The sequence below is a fragment of the Ambystoma mexicanum genome, chromosome 3q (genome assembly GCF_040938575.1).
Source record: "Ambystoma mexicanum isolate Mex_15411 chromosome 3q, UKY_AmexF1_1, whole genome shotgun sequence".
Classification (NCBI taxonomy): domain Eukaryota; kingdom Metazoa; phylum Chordata; class Amphibia; order Caudata; family Ambystomatidae; genus Ambystoma; species Ambystoma mexicanum.
In genome coordinates this window covers 52452707-52471625 of record NC_090926.1, presented here as the reverse complement: position 1 = coordinate 52471625, position 18919 = coordinate 52452707, and the positions used below count along the sequence as shown (strand labels likewise).

The 18919-nt window shown below is 47.5% G+C and overlaps 1 long non-coding RNA gene across 1 annotated transcript in view; it reads right to left on the bottom strand.

Annotated features, from left to right (window-relative positions):
- Positions 1 to 17774, bottom strand: part of LOC138581791 (uncharacterized) — a 377513-nt gene extending 359739 nt beyond the window's left edge. The window contains exon 1 of the long non-coding RNA XR_011304787.1: positions 17698 to 17774. This is a non-coding gene — a long non-coding RNA (uncharacterized lncRNA). The remainder of the gene's footprint in view (positions 1 to 17697) is intronic.
- Positions 17775 to 18919: the final 1145 nt, after the last annotated feature.

The window sequence follows — 18919 nt, the reverse complement described above, 5'->3', positions numbered from 1 at the left end:
TTGTTTACTTCCACCCTCCACAGTCCAATGTCAGCAAACTCCTGTGGCTCAAAAACAGTAACTTGCTCACTCCTTGCTTGGTAGCTACAAAGAGTGTTTCAGGGGAGGCACAGTCCAAATGTACACTTTTATCTATCTACTGGACAGTCTGTGTGTCCTTCTTCCTCATCAGCGATCAAGTCTACTCGTGCTGAACTTCTTCTCCTTGACTTGCTTCTGAAAGGGTTTGGGGTTTGTCAGCCTATCCAGCATTGACTTTCACATCTCCTTGGTGTATCCAAGCTCGTCTCCCTAGGACTTTGACTGCTGATGGAGTAATATCCCCCATAATGAAAGGGCCGATGAAACAGGGCTTGTGCCACTTTCTTGTGAAATTCCTAATTAAAACCTTATCTCCAGCAAATAGTTTTGGTAAACATAGTTCTTTAACTCCAGTTGGTCTTCATCTGTGTTCTGAGACCGACACCCCGTTCACTTGACTTGATCTGAAATGACAGAGATACTAGCTGTCATACATGTTAACTACGCACGTAGCTCATCTCCTACAAATTCTGCAGTTGTCTGGGCATCACACCTAGTCCTCGATGGAGGAGTTAGAGGCATTCTCATTCACCTCCCTGTGACTAGTTCGTGGAGTGTGAGGTGGTGGTCAGAGCCAGGCTGATTTCTCAATGCATATAATGCAAGGGGCAGGCAATGCAGCCACCTCTTCTTCAGTGTCAGTTTCAACTTAGCTATTCTTTCTTTGAGCAGACTGTTGAGTCTCTCACATATCCCATTCACTTGAAGGTGATAAGCAGAAGAAAACATGTGTTAACCTCTTAAGTGCCAAGGACGAGGTATCTCGTCCTTGACACTGCGTTCACAATGCCAAGGATGAGATAGCTCATCCTTTCTGGCACTTAGTTTTGCGCGATCCCTGCAAAGCAGGGATCGCCGCAAAACTGAAATCCAACCCCCAGGCTATGTGAGGGGGAGGTTCCTCCTCATGTTATGTTATGTTATTTTCCATTTATATAGCACCTTATATACCATTGGTATGGTCTGAAGGCGCTGGTAAGTTGAATGCCCTTGGGAACCGAAGTTCAGATCAGTAGAGAGAGTGGAGAGAGTAGTCAAAAGGTGCGTTTGAGCACCGGGTATGTGTGCAGCTCATGCGGTATTCGTGTAACAGCTGCTTCTTAGCTGTAGGTGTGGTGGTTGAGAGATCAGGGGTATGTGTTTGTTCTGGCAGGATTTATCCAGACCGGATGTGGCTGCGTTAGGCCTGAGGAGAACGCCTGGCTGGGGGGTGTAACCAGCAGTGTTTGCTTAGTGTGATGTGGAGTAAGTGGCGGATGTTGGTATGGGAACAGTTATACCGAATGGTGTCATAGTATCTCTGTGTTCTAGCTGAGTGGTGATGTAAAGGAGAGAGTAAGTGTGGTGGTGTGATATGATGGGTTATCTGCTTTTTCAAACGTTCTCTGCATTCCAGACCATACTATATACGTCACGCAATTTTATGCGCTCCAGTCCATTCCATGCACTCCTATCCACTCCGTGCACCCTAGTCTGTTACATACAATCTGGTCTGCTCACGCACTCATGCATTCCATCCCACCCTGCGCACCCCAGTTCGCCCTGCGTATTCCAGTCTACCGCACGCATGCATTCTTATCTGCTCCACGCATGCACTCTTGTCTGCCCCACGCATGCACTCTTGTCTGCCCCAACACATGCACTCCTGTCTGCCCATGCTCTACGCATTCAGCGTTCAGCTGTACTCGTTCGTTTTATGTACTCATCTGCTCTATGCAACACGTCCGTTCACTCTGGGTGCTCGATCGCTCCAGGCATTCGTTCACTCCAGGCACTCATCCACTTTATGCCCTCACACATATTATCAATTTACCTGTTTTACGCACTCAATCCCCTCTATGCACTCAGTCCCTTCTATGCACTCAATCCCCTCTACGCGCTCAATCCCCTCTACGCGCTCATCCCCTCTATGCACTCATCCCATCTATGCCCTCATCCCCTCTACGCACTCATCCCCTCTACGCACTCATCACCTCTACGCACTCATCCCTTCTACGCACTCATCTCTTCTACGCACTCATCCCCACTATGCACTCATCACCTCTATGCACTCATCCCCTCTACGCACTCATCCCCTCTACGCACTCATCCCCACTACGCACTCATCCCCTCTACACACTCATCCCCTCTACGCACCCATCCGCTCTCCGCACCCATCCGCTCCCCGCATTCATCCCCTTCAAGCACTTGTGCATTTCACACATTCAGCAGCAATATCCTGTTGTATATGTTCATCTCTACATTCATCTGTTCTATACCTTCATCCGCTCCATACACTCATGCACTCCATAAACTTGTCCGCTCTATCCACTCGTCCCCTTTATCCACTCGTCCGCTCTATCCACTCATCCGCTCTATCCACTCGTCCGCTCTATCCACTCATCCGCTCTATCCACTCATCCGTTCTATCCCCTCATCCGCTCTATCCACTCATCCGCTCTATCCACTCATCCGCTCTATCCATTCATCCGCTCTATACATTCATCCACTCTATACATTCATCTGCTCTATACATTCATCCGCTATATACACTCATCCGCTCTATACACTCATCCGCTCTATCCACTCATCTGCTCTATACGTTCATCCGCTCTGTACACTCATCCGCTCTGTACACTCATCCGCTCTATACACTCATCGGCTCAATATACTCATGCGCTCCATACACTCATCGGCTCTATACATTCGCCAGGTCTGTCCCTGGTGTTGGATTTCTGTCAGTTTCACGTCAGCATGTGTAATGTGTGCTGACATGAAACTGAAAGTAATTTTCACAGCGGCAGCCAAAATGGCTGCTGCTGTGAAAATAAAAGGTCAGTTTCCACCTTTATCTCCCTCGATCTGCGGCACTATTGTGCCGTTCAGATCGAGGGAGCATTGCTGGGCGCGGACCACTTGATCCGCGCCAAGCAATGCCCACTAGACCACCAGGGATCTATGTGTAAAGTGGGGGGATAGGGGGCTGCTTACAATGTAAGCGGCCCTCTCCCCCCAGGCCCCAAAGGATGGGGAAATATGTATTGGCCCCGTGGTCCACATCTGCCCCTAGGGAGGGGGAAAAATATATTTTTTATAATAAATACAGGTGGGGGTGGGCCCCACTAGACCACCAGGCATTTATATTTTTGAAAGGGGGTGGCCCTCTCCCCCCCCACCCCAAGTGGATGGGGGCACCTCATGTAGCCCTCCATGGCGGCAGATTTCTGCCCCTAAGAAAGGGCATCTGACCCCAGGGAGGGGTACATGAGATGCCCCCCATCCATTTAGGGTGGGGGAGAGGCCACCAGAAATATTGGCACAGGCCCCCCCTAAGCCTGGGGCAGTACACCTCCTCTGGGTGCAGATGGGCACACACATGTGCCCATCTGCCCCTAGGGAAGGGGCAAAACAAAAAACAAAAAAAACAAATGTAGCCTTTTCCCTACATGTGAGGTACCGTTTTCATCAGGACACCTGTGATAATGTGGGAGGTAGGATATGTGGTGTTGGCGGCGTGTTTCGGTGGGTGGCCAGAGTGAAATGTCTGAAAATTGTGTTTTTTTGCCAAATTTTGGACTTTGCCGGGGATTGTGGGTAATAAATTCTGGGGCTATTTGCACAAGTCAGACCTTCCCACAAGTGTCTTCTTTTCAGAAATGCATGGGGTTTCCTGTTTTCCTTGGTGGCTTTGACACCGTAGGTACAAATCTGTATATTGTCTCCCCAAACACTTTGGGAGTTACCAGTGGTTTAACCTTTTCCAATTGCGCCCAGGTAGGTGCACCCACACATGTGAGGTACGGTTTTCATTGGGACACCTGTGGGAACGCGGGATGGTAGGACATGGGGTGTTGGCAGCATGTTTCGGTGGTTAGGCAGAGTGAAATGTCTTAAAAATTAGTTTTTTCTGCCAAATTTTGGACTTGTCAGGGATTGTGGGTAATACATTCTGGGGCGATTTGCACAAGTCAGACCTCTGTGGATTCCCACGGGTGTCTTCTTTTCAGAAATGCATGGGGGTCCCTGTTTTCCTTGGTGGCTGCGACACCCCAGGGCCAAATCTGTAGGTTGTCCACATGAGCAGAATCCCGCAAAATCTTCTCTGCTGAAAGACTTGGGGTTACCAGTGGTTTAGCCTTTTCCCTTGCGCCCAGGTGGGTGCACCCACACATGTGAGGTACCGTTTGTGTCAGGACACCTGTGGGAACCCAGGGAAGGTAGGACATGTGGTGTTGGCGGTGTGTTTCGGTGGGTGGCCAGAGTGAAATGTTTGAAAATTGTGGGGCTTTTATGCCAAATTTCGGACTTTGCCAGGGATTGTGGGTAATAAATTCTGGGCCGATTCGTGTAAGTCAGACCTCTGTGCTTTCCACGGGTGTCCTCTATTTGGAAATGCATGTGCTTCCCTGTTTTCCTTGGTGGCTTCGACACCCTAGGCCCAAATCTGTAGGTTGTCCACGAGAGCAGAATTCTGCAAAATCTGCTCTGCCAAGAGACTTGGGGTTATCAGGGGTTTAGTCTTTTCCCCTTGCGCCGAGGTAGGTGCACCCACACATGTGAGGTACTGTTTCTGTCGGGACACCTGTGGGAATGCAGGAAGGTAGGTCATGTCGTGTTGGTAGCGTGTTTCTGTGGGTGGCTAGAGTGAAATGTCTGAAAATGTTGTTTTTTCGCCAGAGGTCATACTTTGCCGGGGATTGTGGGTAATAGATTTTGCGCCGATTCGTGTAAGTCAGACCTCTGTGCTTTCCCACGGGTGTCCTCTATTTGGAAATGCTTGTGCTTCGCTGTTTTCCTTGGTGGCTTTGACACCCTAGGCCCAAATCTGTAGGTTGTCCACGAGAGCAGAATTCCTCAAAATCTGCTCTGCCGAAAGACTTGGGGTTACCAGTGGTTTAGTCTTTTGCCTTTACACCTAGGTAGGTGCACCCACACATGTGAGGTACTGTTTTCGTCGGGACACCTGCGGGAATGCAGGAAAGTAGGACATTTGTTGTGTTAGCATGGTTTTCATACATTTTCGACACATTTGCTGCTGCACTTTGTCACATACCCCTTTCATTTCCCAAATTTGACCTGCATTTAGTCGCTGCTTTAGGCACTATACAGTTTTGTATCCTGCACAAGTCATCTACCCTTCAAAAGGTCTGTCTGTGCTCTTTCAAAAAATGTATGCTTGCTCTTCCTCACCACATTTGATTTCCTTATTTACACATGTCTGTTTAGGCCATAAGCATAAAAATCCTGTGTACCATGGCTCCATTTTTGGCTTGTGGTATTGCTTGTTTTGTGAAACATTATGAAAAATGTGTGATTTCCTAACTGGAAGAGTAGGGGGAATGTAGCAGATCATTGCTTTTCTCCAAATTCACAGAAGCCAGTGCCTTACTGGGCCACCCATGTCCACCACATACCTTTTCTTTCTGTCATTTTCCCGATTTGTCCCCAAACTATGGAATCGTAATCTACATAGTTGTTTCCTGACCTGTGCAAATCACTGCTTCCTAAACTTGAAATTTTGTCTACTTTCCAGAAATGTATACCTTTCTGACTTCCCATTCAGCTTTCCTACCCTTCTCTTGCATTCTGTCCACGCATGTCCATTTGGACAAAAAAGGCCAAAATCGCCTACCTCTCACAAAATGGCTCGTAACCATATCAAAATATGTTTTTTTTGGTTTCCACTCAACCTGTTCTTAAAAGCCTAGAAAATGGCAATTTCAGCTCAGCAAACCATTTGTTCCTAGCTCCTACAAGGAAATAACCACAGGCTTCTTTGTACATCATTTTATTGGCATTTTCTGAAAAAAAACAAAATGCTCATCCTTTTTGGTTATTTTCTCTCACCCCCCGACCCCCACAGCAAACTAGGATTGTCTGGTGGGGTTACGACTGCCTACATGTGGGGGAAAAAAGGGGCCAAAATTGGCTGAGATATCTCTTATAACAAATAAGTTACAAGGGATTGAATGGCAACATACCAAAATCACCAAACAAGGCCTTGGCACTTGGGGGAAAACCCATGGCAGTTAAGGGGTTAAGGCTAAGCAATAAGCTAATCTGTTTAAATACCTCATTCACAAAATGGGGGCCATTATCTGACACCTCACATACTCCCCATCTAGCAAATTCTTCTCAGACTAAAAACTTTGCAGCGCAAGTGGCATCAGGATGTGTGCATGGACCATCCTTGATCCACCTTGAGAAAGGGCACACTACCACTATCATATACCTGTATCCATTACAGACCTGCAGCATATCAACATAATCGATATGTAAATGCTGAAAAGGACCATTTGGTCTAGGAATTACTCCTCTAACTGTTCAGCGTGTGCCCAGCAGTAAACTTTTGACATACGATGCAATTTACTACATAAAAAGCAACGTGTTCTAACAGGTTCAGTATGAACTAGTACTCCACAATGGTTGATGCGAGGCTCTCACTAGTGACATGCGCAGGTTAGTGTAGCTGTTCTAATGCCACCCTTAATAAGGCTACAGGCATCACCAGTTTACCAGTGCTGTCTTGTCGCCACAATGTATCAGAAGGGGATAAAGAACACACCCTCCACGTCCACAGTTCTTTCTCTTCCTGTGGAGCACCACCTTGAACTTCCATTAACTGTGCTTGTGATAAGTGATTAAAGCTTTCATTCACAAGCATCATCACAACCATTTTCTCTTTCATATCAGACGTATCAAAACTAAAAATTTCAGAAGAATATGCAACTTGTTTGGCCTCTTCGTCCGTGGCTTGGTTTCTGCGTGAAATAAAGTCTGTTCTCTTAATGTGCGCTGTGCACTTAACTATGATGATGGCTACTGGGAATTGTAGTGCTTTAATAAGCTTGTCCATTAATGTAGCATGCTGCACTGGACTGCCGTCTGCACAGAGGTACCCCCTCCTATTCCAATGTGCTAGCCCTGTGTGCACGGTTGACATCACGTAGGCGGAGTCACTGTATACTATTACTTCCTGGTCTGCGTGAGTCTCGAGCGCGACAATAATCACCACCAATTCCGCAGCCTGTGCTGAAAAATGAGACGGTAGTCTCGCACTTGCTGCCACTTCAAATTACCCATTGGCTCTGTATCTTACCACAGCTGAGCCTGAATGCCTTTCTCCATCAGTTTGATCGATCTTCAAAGAACCATCAATAAAGAGAATCTCCCCAGCTACTAGAGCATTTTCTTTTACTCTTGCTATCTTGTCATAGAATTCCTCATAATTTGAGTAATCATGCACTTGTTCATCCTCTGCCAGTGGTTCAGCTACAAACATGGTGGGATTCACCATTTTACACCTGCTATTTTAATCGTTGGATTTGTTATAACTACCTCATAAGCAGAAGCTCTTTGAGATGTCAGTGTACCCTTGGGTTTCTCCAAAACAGCAAACAAAGCATGCTCAACAAATAACGTCATGGAACACCCCATCACTATGCTGGCAGACTTCTCAATAGCGAACACAGCTGCTGCCAACGATTGTTCGCAAGGGAAGTGACCCCTCATAATTGAGTCCAGAATCCCATTGTAATATGCTATGGGTTTATACCCCAATGTAGTTCTCTGTGTGAGTACTGCTGTCATTACTGTTCCATTTGTGTGGAGAGTAAAAATAACTACTCAGAATAATTGGGAATTCCTAAAACTGGAGCTGTGCAAATTGCCTTTTTTAGTTCCTTAAACCCTTCCTCCATTTCCTCAGTCCATTCAATCGTTTCCTGATTCACCTGTGCCTTCTTCAGGGCCTGCAACAAGGGTCTTGCGTATGAACTATAATCAAATACCCATGCAACATAATTGCATATCCCTAAAAACTGTTGCATTTGCTTTATCGTGTGTGGCTTTGATGTTTTCAAAATTGCCTCAGCTCTTTCAGGTGTAACTTTCTTTCCTTCGTGTGAGATTAACTGACCTATGAATACCAACTGTCCTTGGCAATACTGCAATTTCTCTTTGTCCACCTTATATCCTTTCTCTGCTAAAATTATCATTAGCTGAATCGAGTCTCATCTGCACTCTTCTTCTGATATGCTGCAGACCAAAATATCATCTACGTATTGCAGCACAACACTTGGCAAATCAATATTGCTTAGGTCCATTGGCAGCACCCTATTGAAAATCGATGGTGACTCACAGTACCCCTGGGGAAAACATGTCATTTTCGCTTAGTCTGATGAAACATAAACGACGTAAGATCTTGGGAATCTTTATGCAATGGGATTAAGAAAAATGCATCTTCAAGTCAATCACCGTGAAATATCACACCTCAACCGGGATACTACATAGTATTGTCACCGGATTAGGAACTAGAAGAAACTGTGCCTCTACAATCAGTTTAATTGGCCTCATGTCCTGAATTAAATGCCACATACCCCCTTTTGATTTATTGATAGGTTACACTGCCGTATTGCATGGTGACTGTGATGTCACTAAGATGCCTTGATCCATCATGGCCAATATAGTCTTAAAAATACCCTCATCTGCCTCTTGAGGTAAAATTGTTCCTGGCTTCAGTTTAACTCTCCCCAACCCCCCTTTTAACAGGCCTATGTCATAGGGGCCCGTAGTCCATAAAGAAATTGGCACTTTCTTCATATCTTCACAAAAAATGTGGGAAACTGCTGCACTATCATCATTGTATGTGGAATCTCTCATCTTTCTGTCCTGATCCAAAACGTAATGTGCATTTCGAACACTACTTCATCCTCTGAAGGGTTGTCTCTAAACATATCCTCGTCAGAGACATCAGTCAATCTATATCCTTCCCCAATAGCAATCACTGTTCTCCATGGCCTGACCTTATCCTAACCTTCGAGCATGGCAAATTCTTCTCGCACTATGGCTGCCTGCAATTCCAAGGAAAAAAACCCATCCCCCCTCTTCGTCCATGGGTATCTGTGGTCTGAACAGAAATTCATCAGGTATTCTCATAATCCTGCCCACTAAACAGGGTAGCCGCGTTAACAAAATGCGTACACCATAGTGAAAGACTTCTGCCTCTAATGGTGTTCCCCACAGAGCTATTTGTCCAGTAAATGCCATGATAAATTTGCCCACATTTAATTAATGTATTCCTTGCATTGAACACACTATGCCTTCATCATCGAAGTAGATCGTCATATTTAACTTCATCATTAGATCTGTGCCCAGTATATTAACTGGTGTCTGCCTTGAATACAACAAAGGGACAGACATATTACATTCTCCTATAGAGACTGGCAATTTCTCAGTAAAAGGAACTCTACTTGTAGTTCCAGAGAACCCTTGAGCATTCATGGCATTACCTAGTAACGAAAATGTTCCCTCTTGTATACATGAGCAAGTTGCCCCTGTGTCTACTAAAAAGGAAAAGGATTTGCCTCCTATCGTAACGTCAACCCTTGGTTCCTCTTGAGGATTTGGCGTCACCGATAGTACTGAACACATCAAGTCACGCTGTGAGCTGTCCTATTGTGGGTACATACTTATTCCTGTACCTGTAAAAGAATTCTCTCCCGTGACAGTGACACTACCTACTCTAGGAATCATTAACTGTCCTGTGTTTGCACTCTGGAGTATCTGCATGGGTGTGTGCTGTGACTGCCCTTGTGGCCCTTGCAGCAGATTCAATGGTGCTTGCTGTGGTTGCACTTGTGCTTGATACACTGGGGGTCATTCCGAGGTTGGCGGTAAGGGAAAAATGATGCCGGTAATGGATTACCGGCATTGTTTACCGCTACGGGCTATTCTGACCAACCAGACCGCTATTTACGGCACTGTAAAGTAGGATGCAGTAAATAGCGGCCTTGGGTCACGCGCGCGACACACCATGCCGATATTAGCAGCATGGCGTAAACCGGAGCTGATCACAAGTAATGCGCACATGTAAATATCATCCTCCTTAAGCCCGTAAAGTACCTTACCGGCATGGAGTACATACATGCATCTCAGAGAAGGTGTTAAGAACCCTGAGCAGTGGTTCTCAGAGGAACAGGTGCACACAATCAGCACAGGTGTAGGCAATGGCGTCTACCGCAGCAGAAAAGGATCACACCCACACACCACACCCCCTCCCACACCAAGATGATACCAATAGTGGTAGCATCACTGAAGCAGGAGGCCCTGCTTGCAAGGCCTCAACTACAATAACAACACCAACAACACCAGGCCCCACCACAGAGGAGACACAGGAGGAGAAGGAGGGTGAGACAGGCCCAGCATGCACCACCAGTGCAGCCACCGTTACCACCCCGGCAGCCCCCAATCCCACACATCAGGTCCAGTCCCTCATCCTAACCCCTGAGCAGATCCACACCCTGTACCAACTTGACTGTGACACCATCACCATCATAGTCGACCTGAGACATGACGACACAGTGAGCATCATAGAAATATGCACCGCCATCCCCCCTCAACTGAAGGTGGTTTCAGTGCTCCACTTCCATGCCACAGGCACCTACCAGCCCACAGTGGGGCACATGCATGGCATATCACAACCGTTCATTTCACGGACACTGAACCAAGTGCTGGATCACCTCCTCAAGCACACAAGGGACTACATATCCCTACCAATGGACTACCCAGGAGATATACGATACAAAAGCTGCCTCCCATGCACTGGCAGCCATGCCAAATTGCATAGGTGTCCTTGACTGCACCCACGTGGAGTTGGCAGTCCCACATGGCATGGAGGTGGCACATCGCAACCGCAAGCAATACCACTCCACCAACGTGCAGACGGTATGCAACGCAAGCAAGATCATCCCCCATGGGTGGGGCCGACATCCAGGATCAACTCATGACTCAATGGTCCTGCTGAACTCCACGCCACCTCGCTACATGGAGCGACATGCAGGACGAAGTGCCTGGCTGCTTGGTGAGTTGCCTGACTGTGCCATGGCAGTGCATCTGTGTCATGAGGTGAGTGCCTGCATAAATGCCTGCATAAATGTCGACGCCAGTGCACAATGTGCACCCCACCTAACACTGTGCCACAGAGCCAGTGTAACGGCACATGACTACAGAATCCCACATTGATGAAGGAAGGCTCACACCTAACACTACATGACCAACAGGTGACAAGGCCACATCCCACAACACATGCAACACTCATCGGCGGCCCTCACACACCGTAAGGGCATGTAGGAAAACACACTGCGTATGCACTATGTGGCTGCCTCCAGCATATCACCACACTGGAGATTCATCCCTGGGAGTGGATTGAACTGAGGCCAGCAGGGATACCACACAGCATCACCGGTTCGGCACACCCATAGGAGTGCTGGAAGTCACCATAGTACGGATCAGTGCAGTATGATGAATATGCTACTGACTACAGCCAACACACCCAACTACGGAATTTCACAGTACACAGCACTTCAAGGATCTTACCCCAACACTGTTGCATGCATAAACGATGCTTGTTCCACAAGATGCGCGTGCCATAGTCCATAGACCATCTCGAAGATGCTACCCCCTACATCATTCCATTGCACAGGACACATAGCGGGGCCAGAAATGGGGTCAATGCATCCATGGACATGTGCGTATGGGCAGAAATGACCTGCTGCCATGTAAGACTAGTTCAGTTGTCCACCATGAAAGTCCAAACACTTACCTTCATTCCCTACACATGCAGGTGATGATGGCTGTCCCTTCATGTTGTGGCTCAGGACCCCTGTCAGAAACCCACTGAACAGGCCCGAGGAGGCCTACAATATTGCCCATACCCGTGCATGTGTAGTGATGAAGCAGGCACTTGGCCTGCTGAAGGCATGAATAAATCGCCTCAGCCGGTCGGGTGGGGCACCCATCTACTGCAATGAGAAGGTGTCCAAGCCTCCCATGTCATGTGTAATGTTGCACAATATGTGCATCCCTTGGAACGTGCCCCTGTCCCCTGACATGGGACTGCTACCACCAGATGATGATGAAGGGTAGGAGGAGGAGGAAGGGGCAGGACAGCATCATGGTGCCGATGCACAGGAGGGAAATGCCGTGTGGCAAACATTGATTGGACATTAAAACTGAAACACAAGTCAGCAGAGGGTGTCATGACATGGGCACATAGGGCACTGGGTGTGGGGATACATGTACACCATGCACTGTCAGACTTTAGAATACACATGCTCAATGATGAATGTCCACACAGGTGTACCTTTGCAACACAAACGGTGTATTGAAATTGTACGTGCATAAGTGTATAACAAACCCTCCACCACCCTGCCCCCCTCCCCCCAAACTCCCCAACACACCCTCACCCCCCTCCCCCCAAACTCCTCAACACACCCTCACCCCCTCCCCTCAAACTCCCCAGCACACCCTCACCCCTCCCTCCTCCCCCCCAACTCCTCAACAGTAGCCCCATGGTGTCCATCCAGGCCACATGTGGCAGGTATGCAAGTCACTCCACACTTTCGGGGCCCGGGGGAGCCATGTCCTGGCAGTGCTGGGAATGTAGTGAACGACAAAATGGGCTTGTCCGGGTTGAGCTCCTGCTGAGCTGGCTGAGAACGACGCGCAGCCTCAAGGGCATCAGCAAAGTGTCCGAGGACTTCGCATAGGCAGTTTGTGCTTCCGTCACCACCTGCCGCATTACCCTTAGTTCCTCCCGCCACTCCTCCCTGCCCTGGCGATTGTCTTGCATCACCTCTGTGATGAGGGCAGTGAACTGTGCTGCATGCTGTGCATCAGCTGATGGGGTGTCATCCCTGCAGGGGATTGGGCTTCCATGCCCTGACAGAGCTTCGGCTGGGGGACTGGGCACAGGATTGGCCTGTTCCTGTGCTTCTCCACGGGCACATCGGCCAGGTGTGTCCAGCTCCCCTGAGTCGCTGCATGACACCTGTGGGTAGTTCCTGGGCTCTGGGGTGTGGACGATTGGGTATGAGTCCTCCTCTGCTGCTCCACAGATGGACAAGGGGCTGTCCACGGTTTCCAGGCGGGCCGTGGCTGCCACCTCCCTAGCGATGCTGGACTCCGCGGACCTTGGGGTGGACAATGTACCTGCCGCCAATGCAGGGAGGGGTGGTGCACCCTCCATGGGCCTTGCAGGAGCTGGTGTAGGTGTGTCCTTCCTGGCTGGGATGCGGCGGACCCTGCCTTTGCCCCTGGAGGTGGTGGGACAGCTGGTCTCGTGGTCCTCGCTGTCATGCTCACTGCCTGTGGGGGTAGAAGAGAGGGACGGCATGAGTGATGATTTGAGACGCAACTTACATTCATGGCTATATTCACATATTCAGTCATTTGGGGTTTATGGGCATTTGTGTATGCAACAGCACTACATTCTATTAATGGGTGTCATATGTATGCAGGTGTCGGTGTCACTCATCCTGGCCGGGTACTGTGCAGTCTGACTCACACACTGGCCACACCAGCTGCACAGTGTGCATCGTGGGATGTGCCAGTTTGTGCACTATGTGTGATGTGCGTTATGCCCTTGCACTTGGTACTTGCTTGGGTCGCAGTTGGTTCGGCATGATTTTAATGGGGGGGAGGGCACCATGCCGTGATTCCTTGTGCGGGCCTTGGGAGGGTATATCATGGAATTGGCATTGGCAGTGTTGACTTTGGACACTCACCTCCATCAGCGGACGAAGGTGCCCCACACTCCATGTTGCCGACGCCTTCTATTGATTCCTGTCCAATCAGGCCAGCACACGTCTCCTCCCATGGTATAAGTTTCATCAGGGAACTTTGGCCCCCTCCGGTCTCCTGGACCTGTCTGCGGTTGGCAGAGAGGATGCTCCTCACCCTCAGCGGCAGGTCGTCCCACCGCTTGTGGCAGTCCTTAGAGGTGCGGGGGGTGGTGCTGACTGTGCTGACCCTCTGGGCCACTAGTGCCCAGATGTTCTTTTTCCGGAGCACCAGCTCTCTGCGCATGTCCCCGCTGAACACGATGTCAGCGTGCTCCTCAAGGGTGTCGACCATGACCTGCAATTCATCCGGGCTGAATCGCTGCTTGCGTTGCCGGTCTGCTGTCTTCTTAGGTGCTTGTGGCATTCCTCCAGATTCTGATGGCCTTTTCCAGGGTTCAAAATGCTCCAAAGGGTGCTGCCTGTTGAGGCTGGCAATGGATTGTGTTTTTAAAGATGGCTGTCGCGCTCCTTCCCGTTCCTGTGCGATGACGATATTTCCAGTTCCGTTATTTAACGGTGCCCGTAATTTACGGCCACCGTTATTTACGGACATCGCTGTTTACACTTTGTTCTATGGCGGTATTGTTAAGTACGGTGCATTTCATGCCAGTAAGGGCTTTTTCGGGCCCTTTTGCGGCAAGGCGCTAGGTACTTTACCGGCTTGTGCGCAAAGTCATAAAAAGCTGCTGCCGTTGTTTGCTCTATGCCGGTAAAGCCTGGTAATTACCACCAACCTCGGAAGGACCCGCACTGTCTGATCTTGGGCGAACCCATCCCTTCTTGTAGGCTATATGCTGGAGGATAAGCTGTCCCCCCACTCGAGAATTGCCCATTCTGTACATACCCTTGGCTCCAACATGTTTGCACAATGTGTCCTGTCATTCTACATGTCCAACACACAGAAGGGAATCTCCTTACTTGCCCTCCCTGCATGCCTTAATCATTAGTTTGTATATTCTGAAAACCACTTTGGTTACTCTGAAAATGTCCCTGATTATTCTGAAAGCCTCTTCTTCTGCGGAAGCCTCCTATGCCGCTCAGCATAAATCTGTTCCCTCCTTGATCCGACTGCTGGAGGTTATTCACTTGTGGCATACCTGTTGCCTGCTGAGATCCTGGCCCTTCTCCACTAGTCAGCATCACCCCTTCCATAGCATATTTCGACAGCTTATTCTGTACTAACTTAGCTTCCTCGATCTTCCTAGCATCTTCTCTCTTTTGATTTTTTTCCTGCAATAATCGGCAATGGTTCGCAATGGTCAGCTGTATTTCTGGCCATGGCTTTGCCTCCATACCCACCAACTTCTTGAGCTGTCTCTGTCCCTGGTCTGGCAATCCCTAACATAAAATATGATCGAATACAGGTATTGATTTTCCCCACTGCTCTTGAAAATTCTCAATGTAAGCAAGCGGATCTTTGCCTTCCTGCATCTTACGTGCCATAATTGCTCCCATATCTGATGTATCAGGATATTTTACTCTAAGCACTTTCCAGACTGCCGCTCTGCAATTATTAAACTTTGCTCCATCATGCGCTGTGTTCTGTGCTGTGACACCTGCGTATCCTGGTCTCATCCAAATGTTGTCAGCCCTCTCCCCAAGAATAGATGCTAGAAGATGCTTAATGTTCCCTATAGCTAACGTTTTTCCTCCTGTCTTTTTTTCTAATTCATAGATCCATTTCCCGGCGTCCGAAGTCAAACTCGGGAGCTTACATCTTAGAATATCCTTCTCCATCTGTGGCCACAGGACATACTGTGGTCTGGCACCTCCTTTTTCTAACACGGGAAATTGTGAAATCCCAAAATCGCAATCGTCTTCCATCATCTGCCTGTTCATAGTATGGACAATGGTTACTGATCGCCTTCTTCTTGGTAATGACCTCAGCCTGCTCACATATGGTGGTAATTCCCCCCTATCACTAAGAGGTCACCATTTAGTTCACTCTGGCCCAGCTATCGGTTCTGGTGTCCTTTCTTTAGGCAGGTCCAAATCCAACCACCTCACTTCCTTGTCTGTTTGAAAACATCCCTCAGGGCCACACACACCACCACCCTCCTCCCCACTGAAGGTTTCCCTTTCTTCATCTGATATATCTTGTCCCCAGCTAGTTTGGCTGTCCTCCTTCTCATCCCTATTTAGTGTTAGCCTGTCCAAAGACAAGGCTCTATGCTCGAGGCTGAACAGACCTCCCTCCCTACCTCGTGACTGGGCACTTTCAGATCTATCGTCTTTCCCTTTATTTCTTGATTCACCTTTTGCCCTCATCTCTTGATAAGCCTTTTCGATTCTGTCTCTGATATTTCCTATCTCAAAATTCTCCTCTAGATTTACTCGAGAGGGTCCTGGCATAGGTTCTTGTGATGGGAGGAACTCCTCTATGTCCTCCCATAATACTACTGGACATGGTTCCATTAATTCTCTTTCAATGCATTCAATGTCGCGTGTCCTCTGCCTTCTCTTTTGTTCCATTTCCTCATCAAATTCTCTTTGTTTCTTTCCCTTATCCCTAACCCTTTCCTCTTCTGGTCTTTTTGCTTCTCTTCTTTCATTTGCCCTATGCACCTCGTCATCTCAGCGTCTTTGCATTCTTTTGTCTCTTAATTTCTGTTCTTCTGATCTTTCCTCCTTTCTGAACTGTTCTTCCCGATACATTTGCTCCCGTCTTTGTCTACTCTTTTAGACTCGTCTTCTTTCAATCATTTCTCTCATTCCCTATCTTCTTTATCTTGCTTGACTTGATCTTCTCCTTGCCTTACTTCATCGATGCTCTTCCCATCAAGTTTGAGCAATATCTGGAAGCCCATCCATTCATTCTGTGTGAGCACTATCTCAACAGCTTTGTCCTTTTCTCCTTTCCATCTCTTAATTTCTCGTCCTAATTCTAGAGTCACATTCGATCTCTCAATTTTGTCTTTGTACCGTGGGACTTTAGAAATCACGTCTCTTTCTAGAGTTCACTCTGGGCTCTCATCACTGCAATATGCAGGTGGCTCATGTATCGTATTGCTGTATCCTGTCGCTGCCTTAAGCTATCTTAATGGATACAGTCCTTCATCATTCATACTATCGCCATTTACTTCAGGTGCGGTAGGGGGAGCAGAAGGCTCAACACCCCCCTCTTTACACTGGTTAAGCATCCATTCTTCAGGAGGCGGGCATTCCCTTTCCTCCCAGTACATTTTCCAAAGCTCTAGGCTAGCTAACCTTTTTTCCAACTTCTTTACCGTGTACGAAGCTTGCAGGTATGTGGTCATGTGTTGCAAAACTGCTTTTGACAGTGATCCCCCTTGTGGCCATGGCATGAACATTTTATCTGCTGTGCCCTTAACCCATTCTGCACTATACTGCTTAAGCTTGGGTGCGTGTTTTGGCAGCTGTTTGCAGAGGTGCATGAGTGGAGTAACATTCTCCATCATGACAAATCACAATCGACTGTTAATACTTACTGTTATTTTACACAATCCTTTTCAGAAAAACAATACAATATGAGCGTACATCAATCGTCGCCGCTCCAAACCTCTGTGTCTCACTTCTCTTTGAATTACCTATTCAATGAATATCATTAATAACTAAATAAATAACCTACTCTCAACCTTTTACCACAATCTATTAGTTGTTGCTCTTCGACATTTCATCATTTCCTTAACACATACAACACATACAATATACAAACAGACAAACTGGCCGGCCCCAACATATATCTCTTCCAAAGCTCCTCGTGGCTACTCTGGCCCCTAAAATTACTCTAATCGGAGTGTGAATTGTTTTCTTTAACAGATCTATCTGTTTGTAGCCTATATAACCACTGGGATTTTAAAGCAACTACTTCTAGACGTCCATGATGTAGGATTCTGGGCTTATCCTATGGATCGCTCCTCATCTATATATCTTTATTTGATGCTTTTCGTCATTCACCAAGTACCCCACCAACCCTCTGTTACTTTTTCCCCATTATCACTTTCCACACCTAATATGTATACATCGTTTTTGCCATCTTTATCAAGCTACTCACCATTTGCTTTTCAGCTCCTGACTCTCAGGATCGTGTCCTCATCAACCGTCCACCTTAGCCTTCGGTCCGCTCAGGTGACTGTAGAAACCGGGAGGGGAAGTTGGCAAAACAAGGTACTGTTTTATTTGCAATTATCTAAAACAGGAAGTTACAACGTACATCAACGGATGTTTGCTCGATTTCTCTCAATGCATTTTATAAAAAACACAACATTAATAGTAAAAACTCGTCATCTGTGACGTCACACGTGGCAAAATACAAAAACCTACTTGGGGATGTCATAGGATTACAGGGAACATCTAAGTATACGTTCCATACTAACGGGGGAAGTGATTGGGTATCTAACATCAGGTGGACAACTAAGCCCTCCTCTCGTGCAAGTCATTTTCATTGTCACAAAATATACAACAATCCATTGGTTACACCAACTATAGGGCTCTCCTTTATGTGGCCCACTATAATTGGTTGGCAGCAATGTACCCTTCCGGAATATTCCACATGCCAGCAGCACGCACGCCTGTGCCCCAGGTGCTTGGGGGGGTTGGTCTGGTCATGCCTCTCGAACCAATTAGCCCAAAATCTATCATGACTCTTGCAGTCTGCCAGTCAATTAAGGCTTTGAACTTGCCCTTGCAGAACCTCTCTGTGCCTGATAATAAAAAGGAGTATCCTTCTGGTTTCGGTCTAGCTTGACCCAATGTCTATTTTGATGTGAACATGTGACTGGAGACCGCGTTTTCAAGCTCCTTGCTGCATTTAATACTATTAAATTATGAACTCTTGACGCCTTCAGTGTTTTTTCATTCCACCTCAAACAGAAGTTTGTTTCTTTCTCACGTTCATGTAACTTCTGGATGGACAACCAGGCTCACAGGGGCCTCGACTTCTTGGTGCTGGGCCAGCCAAGCCTTTCTTGAATTTCTCCTTCACCATTAGTTATATTCCAACTGTGCCACACTGAAAACCATTTCATTCACGGGGTTCAAGTCTTGCTAAAGTGCATTATGGAACATCCAGGTTCTATATATTCCTATGTATATACATTGGCGCATCGCTGCAATTTATTCACTACGTAGCCAGCCTTAAAACCACTTTCATCTACTTGCGTTACTGCATCTGTACAATTGTAAAATGACTTTGCATTTTCTTCAGTGTTTCTGTGGCATGACCACCTTAATCTGAAGCCCAAAATGCTGCTCACCTTCGACACCTCCTCTTCAGA